This window comes from Hemicordylus capensis, chromosome 4 (genome assembly GCF_027244095.1).
Source record: "Hemicordylus capensis ecotype Gifberg chromosome 4, rHemCap1.1.pri, whole genome shotgun sequence".
Classification (NCBI taxonomy): domain Eukaryota; kingdom Metazoa; phylum Chordata; class Lepidosauria; order Squamata; family Cordylidae; genus Hemicordylus; species Hemicordylus capensis.
Window position 1 is genome coordinate 72,823,941 of NC_069660.1, and position 8,408 is coordinate 72,832,348.

Consider the following 8,408-nt stretch of genomic DNA (forward strand, 5'->3'; position numbering starts at 1 on the left):
GCCTCATTCCTAAAGCCATAATTATACACCAGACTTTACACCTTATATGGCATGGAAATTAAGGTGAGCTCCTTAACTTGCAATTTCCATTCTTTTTAAAGCACAAGTGAAAATGTAAAGCATCTTAACTCTCACCTTAAACTGAAGGTTCTTGGATACTTGAATAATATTAGCTGTCCTAAGAAGCTTTGCTTAAAGGTGGGGGGAAACTGTCTTCTTTGCCCTTTACTTGTTTCAATTGGTCTACATCCTTTTCAAAGTGCAGCATCCAGAACTAGACATGGTACTCTGGATGAGGTCTGCTAGTGCAGAATAAAATGGAGCTAATAACACTTGAGTCCTTGCTTTGAGTCATTTCCTTTAGGGACGTAAGGTTGCCATCTTTCAGGGGCCAGGCCTTCTCTGTCGTGGCCCTTGAGTTGTTCTCCTCTGGCAAGTTGTATGTGTTCTTCACTGGCCACATTTGTAAACAGGGGGAAATTCTTTTATTCTGTTATGCATTGTTGTGGTTTGTGAAGATTTCTTACTGCTGCTTTTACATAGTTTGATTCTCTCTCTCCCTCCCCCTTTTACTGGTTTAGTTGAATTATTTTTATAGTATTTGCATGTGTAAATTGTTGTAACACTTTGTAAACAGCCTTCTTTGAAAGATGGTCTATAAATATTGTTAATAAATAAATGACAAAAATAAATAAATGTTGTGGTTCGCTGACATTTGACTTTCTGTACAAAGCCACCTAATGCAGCGGGAAAATGACTTGATTAGCAAGCCAGAGGTTGCTGGTTCAAATCCCTGCTGGTACGTTTCCCAGACTATGGGAAACACCTATATTGGGCAGCAGCAGTGCTGAAAGGCATCATCTCATACTGCGTGGGAGGAAGCAATGGTAAGCCCCTCCTGTATTCTACCAAAGACAACCATAGGGCTCTGTGGTCACCAGGAGTCGACACTGACTCTATGGCACACTTTACCTTTACTTATAAACAGCAGAACTGTGTTTTTAAAATGTGAAAACACATGGAAAATGGATCATTTCCCCATTTTTTCTTTAGTGTAAACTTCTTCTTATCAAGATACAAGAAACCAAGCAACAACATTCCAAAGGATGTCATTGGAGTTGGATATTTTATCATAAACCTTTTAAAGAACAGTAAATATGCAGTAAATTAATACGTTCATTCTAAAAGCCTTCACTAGTTATAAACACTACACCAGCGTGGTGTAATGGTTAGAGTGCTGGACTAGGACCGGGGAGACCCGAGTTCAAATCCCCATTCAGCCATGATACTAGCTGGGTGACTCTGGGCCAGTCACGTCTCTCTCAGCCTAACCTACTTCACAGGGTTGTTGTGAAAGAGAAACTCAAGTATGTAGTACACCGCTCTGGGCTCCTTGAAGGAAAAGCAGGAAATAATAATAATAATAATAATAATAATAATAATAATAATAATAATAAATACGGGGCCCTACATATAACAGATGTGCCCTTTTCCGCATGTACTTTGGGACTAGTCCTGATCATGGACTTTGATGGTGTGGAGTCAAGGCCTATGTGCAGATGCACCCGAATTTGTGTGCAATATTCTACAGACATGTATGTGAATGAAATGCATCTCTCTGTGTGTGCGCGCGTATGTGTGTGCATGTGTGACAGAGTAACAAATGTATGCCGGCATATGTAAACATAGATCAGTAAGAGCACTTGCAGCTCCAGTACTTGGCATTCTCAGTGCAGTTCAGTTGCAAGGTTAAATAAATATCTGACTGCAGCTCAAGGAAATGAGTGAAAGTGTTGAGAAAGAAGAAACCCAGATCTCTGGAGAGATGAACTCCATGCACAGCCTGTTTGCGTTCTCTTGGGCTGCCTCCTTCCCCATGGGCCCTACTGCCGATCCCCTTCAACCTGCTCTTTTTCAGGCAGCCCCCGATTACTTCAGGAGCCAAATGGACAGGCTGATAATTCCTCTCAGTCCTCCCTTGGGTTTGCTGCTTTCCCTTAAGCTTACTGGCAGCTTCACCATCCATCTTTAGACCATGTCTTCCCCTGTCTCCACTAGAATTCATTATAGCAGAGGGAGTCCCTTACCTGGGAAATCCCAGAGCTGGAGGAAAGGAAACAGCTGATGACAAATGTCTCACATTTTCTGACAATCCAGTAGGAAGTGGGTGAGTAGCAAGCTGAACGGCATCCAGGGAATAAGGCAAAGTGTCAACCAGAGAGCTAAAAGAGAGAGAGAGAGACTCGAGAGTCAAAACACAGCAACTACCGTAAGTGCCCGAGGGGAAGGGAATCAGATCTCCTGTGTGGGGTCTCAACCTAAGCCAGCTGAAACCCAGTCATTTGCTTTGTTAGTAATATACCATGCCAGCTGGCTTCCATCACCTGTCATGCCCTGCTTTAAGAAAGAGCAAAGCATAAAGCATTGCCACCTCTAAATAGGTAGAACTTAGAAGTTCATTCTATGGTTTCACAAGGAAGGGTTAATCCTGAAGCTATGGCTAGCACATTAAACTAGAGACCTGTAGCCAAAGACCTGGCCGCTTAATTCAAATCAGTGCTTGAAATCCAGCCCCTCCAAAGCTGGCCTCTTGGCCTTCTGCTCAGTTGCTTTCCTGGCCCACAGCTCACCAGCCTCCAAAGCAGTCTTGCCTGTCAATTTCCTTCATGCCAACATTACACACATTGCTAGGCCCTTTGTAAAGTTTTCCCACAACTTTCCTTTCCATTGACCTCTCTTTTCCCTAGCGTTACACTTCCTTTCGCTCTTTCTTTTTAGCCTCTGTTGCTACCTCCTCCACCTTCTCTCAGCTCCCAGATCCTCAGACCACAGACTATTCTGTTCCACTTTCTTCAGCACTTCTGAGCAGCTCTCACTCTTGGGCTTTCTTCTCGCTTCACTTTCCATCCCTGATCCTCTCTGACTGCCCAGCATCCTGTCTCTGCCCCACCCTCTTCCTGCCAACAATAATACAATTCATCCTGTTCCTAGGCACTATGTAAAACATTTTTATTTCATTCAGACTCCTAAGTTTGCCACAGAATTCCAGCAAACCAGATTTTGAGTCTGGTTGGGATAAATACATCACACGGTTGAGGATTCCCTGAGCTCTGCAGCAGCATTTGTCTACATTTGGAATATATATATTTTTTCCCACTGGTACGCTGTGGTTGGTACTCCAGGCAACTGTGCTGCCATGAGTATTGCACAAGATAGGTCTCCCTCCCCTCGTTCACGGGTGGATATTCTTCAGTGGATTGTCAGCACCAAATTTGGAGGTTTCAGTATGTGTGAATGTGAAAATAGCAATTATTTCCTCTACAAAAATCTGTTGGGGAAGCCCTGAGGCACAGCCAATCGTCTTGGGGCAATGTGGTGAGCTCCAGGGCAGGTCTTCCCCTACCTGAGTCTTGCAGGGGTGTCCTGATCAGGTGGGGGAGGAAATAGACACCAGAACATTGGAGGCATTGTCACTGGCCCAAGCAGGGGGTACGGTCTCACTGGCAAAAGACAACGAGGCCTCTCAGGATCGGGAGCAAGACCTTGTGATGGGATCTCGCGAGACGTGCCCCAGCTGTCAGGGGCTATATAAGGGAGGACTGGCCAGTGATGAGGGGCCAGTTTTGGAGGAGGGCTCAGAATGGAAGGAGCCCTGGGACTCTGGCTGAGCAGTGGGGGTAGCTAGGCTAGGGCAGGGCTGGTGAATGTAACAAGTCCCCCCTGCCCATAAGCCTGAAAAGCTCCCCCGGTGAGAAACTCTGAGGCCACCTCAACCCCTTTGCCCAGTGGAAAGCAAATGGCCGTACTGAGAGCCTGGCAAAATCCTAAACATATATTAGAAATCGCTGATATTCTGACAAAAGTTGCACACATACTAGATGAAGCGCACCCATGAGGCAGAAGGCTTCTACTGATTCAGCTATGGTGATTGTACGGGGTGTGGGAAGCCATTTTTGTTGATCTCCCCTTTCCCAGGAAATGCCCTGCACTACCTCAAAATATGTCCCTAAGGGTTATACAGTTCACAGGGACATATTTTTGGTCTTTAACCATAATAAAGATGATTTGATTTGATATTTTGGGGTGGTGCAGGCCACTTCCAGGGAAAAGGGAGATCAGTGGAAGTCCGCCCCACCCGCCAATGACTGCTGGTACTACTGTAGTCAGGAAAACTTCTACAGCTCAGGTACTTCTTCCCACTGCAGATGCACAGCATTTCTTAGGATGTCAGCCACTGAAAATATATATATATTTAAAGAATCTTGGTTCACTAATAGCACGTATAGTGGGAGAATAAATGTGTATAAGAGACAAAGCCACACTGCACAATTTCATTGCATAAAGCAAACCAAAAACAGTCCCAATAGTCTATTGGGAATCAGCAGAATGTATATGATATAATTTTAAATCAAAGCACATTGTCCAATTTGCACACAACAATGGGGAGGGGCCAGAGGTGAGTGACAAAGCACATGCTTTGCATGCGAAGGTTCCAAGTTCAATCCCTGGCACCTCCAGGTAGGGATGGGAAAGGCCCGTATCTGAAACCCCAGAAAACCACTCCCACTCAGTCTAGACCAGGGTTTCTTAACCTTGGTCTCCCCCAGATGTTGCTGGACTACAACTCCCAGAATCCTTAGCTACAATGGCTTTTGCTTGGAGAATATGAGAGTTGTAGTCCAACAACATCTGGGGTCCCAAGGTTAAGAAACGCTGGTCTAGACGATACTAACCTAGGCAGACCAATAGTCTGGGTCAGTATAAGGCAACTTCATATGCCTATATGTCCAGTGATGTAAGAGAATGCCTTCAAAAATATGAGAAAAGTGTTTTAATATCCAAGATTACAAATATGTTTATGGTAATATATCTAGCACCGTTAATTATGCAAAGTTGAAGAACCCAGGTCTTGCCAGCAAAAATCACACATAGTTCATGTTGCCTCGGAAAGGTTTTCCAGAAGGGAAAGAAGAGCCAGCATAGTGTTGTGGTTAGAGTGTTGGACTAGGACCGGGAAGACCCGAGTTTGAATCCCCATTCAACCATGAAACTCACTGGTTGACTCTGACTTTTTCAACAGAAGTCTGAATGAAAGATTGAGCCTGTATGATTTCTTCAGGGGCCCCTGTTCCTTAGGAAACAATCCTAGATCCAAATGGATCAGTAACCAGAGCCAATCCTCAAATAAACTGTACCTGTTATTTCACCCAGCTATGGGTTTTGTTTGTTTGTTTGTTTTTTATTTTCCGTGCTAGGCCTTTGCAGTGAGTTGCAAGCAATAAAAAGCAGAGTCATTAGAAGAAGTCTAGTGTATGCTGCCATATCTAATATCCTGGCAACTGCGGGATCTGTTTGTTGCCTGAAACTGTGAGAACAACATTCTGAGACCAAACTGTCATCCTCTCTAATAAAAGGCTTGGTGTCCGTCCGTGGACAACCAAGCGTGTGTCCATGCCTCCCTCGGCCGTTCTACACATGCGCGGAGCACATGCGCAGAACGGCCGAGTCAGAAACGGACAAAGGGAACAGGCGGCCATGTTTGTGACTCTGCCCGGCCGGCGACGGGACCAGACCACCCGTGGGCAGCAGATGAAGATGCAGCTGCAGCAGCCGCTGGAAGGCAGAGACGGCAGCGTGGAGAACAGACGGAAGAGGCGGCTGCGGGGGAACCGGGAGGACTGAGGCAGCAGCGGGGGGAACCAGGAGAGCGAGGAACAAAAAAAAACCGGCAGGGGGGAAAAAAAGAAAAAAAACAGGCCCGCGGGGGGAGCAGAGAAGGAGGCGGAGGAGGTCGGTGGGCGGCGCGGGGGTGTTTTGTGCACACAACAAGCCGCTTCTGGGGAGGAAGAAGCAAAGAAGGGAAGGGACCCCGCCAGCAGCTCCGCGGCCACCCAAAGGGAACCCGCCGCGGCCTCCTGCCTTGCTTTGAGTGCCGTTTGCCCTGCTGAGCCGACTCAGCCAAGCCCAGCCCCTCGCCTTACCCAGCCAGCGCCGCCGCTGCTGCTGTTCCTCCGCCTCCTGCAGCTGCCAGACGTTCAAAGCACCCCGCGCAGACCCGAGGTGATTACCTCCCAGCGGCGTCTTGGCAGCCGAGAGTAGGAGGAGGAAAAGCCAGGGCTCCCCTCTGCCCTCAGAAAAATTACCCCACTCCACAGCACAGAAGGCACTGGCCCAGCCATAAGGAGGAGGGCACGAGGCAGCCACAGGAGACGAAAATAGACGGCACCAAAGGACTACTAGATAGAGAGAAAGAGAGAGAGAGAAAGAGAGAGACAGACAGACAGAAAAGAAGGAGTGCAGGAGGGAGACAGGACAAAAGAGAGAGAGAAAGAAGGAATAAGAGAGAAGGGAGAGAAAAGAACAAAATAAACAAGGAGGGAGAAAGAGAAAATAGGAAAGAAAGAAGTAAAGAACAAAGGGGGGGGAGAAGTGAGGGAGAAAGAACAAAAAACAAACAAACCGCCAGCCCCAAAGAGCGCGCCCATTATAGAAAGAAAAGAGGAAAAGAGAAAGAAAAAGAAAAAAAATTGAGAAAAAGTGGAAGAAAGGAAGGAAAAGAGGGAGAGGAAGAGGGAGAGAAAGAAAAAGAGAGAGAAAAGGGGCAAGAAAAAGGGAGAAGGAATAAAGGACAACAACAACAACAACAACAAAAGGTACTAGCACCCGTTATTTTAACGGGCATAAAAATACTAGTAAGAACGTAAGAACAGCCCTGCTGGATCAGGCCCACGGCCCATCTAGTCCAGCATCCTGTTTCACACAGTGGCCCACCAGATGCCGCTGGAAGCCACAGACAGGAGTTGAGGAGTTGACCCTCTGCTCATGTTATAATGGCTTTGTTGGGCCATACTGAAGAATTTGTTGTGAGTCAACCAGCATCTTGTGAGTCAACCAGCATCTTGGGCCTCTTATGCTGAATGAATCTTGTTACCTGTAAGTCAATAAAAGGGAAGAGGGTTGTTCTCACAACCAGCTATTCCTGGGTAGGAGAAAGTTAACCCCAGAATCTCTGGTCGTCTGAGGCAGTGGGAGTCCTCCCAGCACAGCAGCTGAGCCTGGGTAGCCCAGGTCTGCTACCTAGGCTAAAAGTGAGGCAAACAGAGCCAATCCTACCTCTTCCTCAGGTCATCTGTGCTGCTGCCACTTTTAAACTGCTCCCAGGCAGCTGGCAGCTATTGTTACTATAAAGTTCTGAGGCTTTCAAGGCCAGGGATAGGAGCACTGTTGCTGCACTGAGGGGTGCCTCTTCACTGCTTGCACAATGCATTGTGGGATACTAGAGGATTCCCCTTGTTTTTTCCTCCTGCCACCGATCTCTGCTTTGGAGTGCTCACGCTGTTTGTGTGGGTGTGCGATTGGCAGAGCCATGAACAGGCTCTAGTCATCTGGAAGCAGGAAGGTAGGGTCCTGCCTGCCCTCATTTGGTTGTGTGAACAAGCCAAAGGTATAGAACAGAAGTGTGCCGCCCTACTGATTGTGGGGGAACAACACTTGCTATTGTTTGGGTGCTTTTCAGCATCTGGTTCACCACTCACTGTCCTATGTTGTCCTTTCACAAGGCGAGCTGAGGCGATTGCCTCAAGCAGCAGACTTTTGGGGTGCCAACAGGGAGCAAGCTGCTCTACTGTCTTCATCAAATTGGAGCACAGCTGCTTCTCAGCAAACCCCCCCCCACACCTTGCAAGATAGTCCTTTGGCACTGCCGCCTCCTCCTAGTCCATTGCACAGCTACCTCTCTCATACTGTGCACTCATGATGCACACACATCCTTATTGTATGTAGTGGGCAGGTTGGGTGAATTATTGTCTAAACCAGTCCATTGTTCTACTTTGTGAAGAGCTGAAGGTATCATCTGCTGAGCCCACTGTCAAGTCACGTTCTATGAGAAGACCACAGCATGTGTAAAGTTGCCCATTGAAAGCAACTGACTTCCTGTCTTGGGGGAGGTGTTAGGGTTGCCATATGCAAGCTTCCCAAATCCAGGTGGCATAATTTGCATATTATGCATATTATGTGGCACCTAATTTACATTTTATGCATATTATGTGGTACCTAATTTGCATATTATTTATTTATTTGACAGATTTGTATACTTTCCCCTCCTTCTCTAACCTCCCATGTGATCGGATCCAGAGTAAAATCCAGGAAATCCAGGCAGGGGCTTGAACAGTCCTAGCGCCAAACAGAACAGTAACTAGAGACAGTCCTCAGATAAGTTGTAATTGTTATTTCACCAATCCAAGTGTTTCTTCCCTAGGCCTTGCCAGTGAGTTGTAAGAAATACATAGTGGAGCCATCAAAAGAAGACTCGTGTGTGCTGCTCTTCTTGACATATTCAATACCATCCCATGTTTGAAGATGAATGTGAATGTTTGAGCATGAATATGAACCATAGCCATCACAGTGAA

The 8,408-nt window shown here is 46.6% G+C and overlaps 1 long non-coding RNA gene across 2 annotated transcripts in view; it reads right to left on the reverse strand.

The window, feature by feature from the left end:
• Window positions 1-7,243, reverse strand: part of LOC128322086 (uncharacterized) — a 57,241-nt gene extending 49,998 nt beyond the window's left edge. For both annotated transcript variants that reach the window (XR_008305512.1, XR_008305513.1), the window contains exons 1-2: window positions 7,114-7,243; window positions 2,088-2,222 (exon numbers count right to left, since the gene is read on the reverse strand). This is a non-coding gene — a long non-coding RNA (uncharacterized LOC128322086). The remainder of the gene's footprint in view (window positions 1-2,087; window positions 2,223-7,113) is intronic.
• Window positions 7,244-8,408: the final 1,165 nt, after the last annotated feature.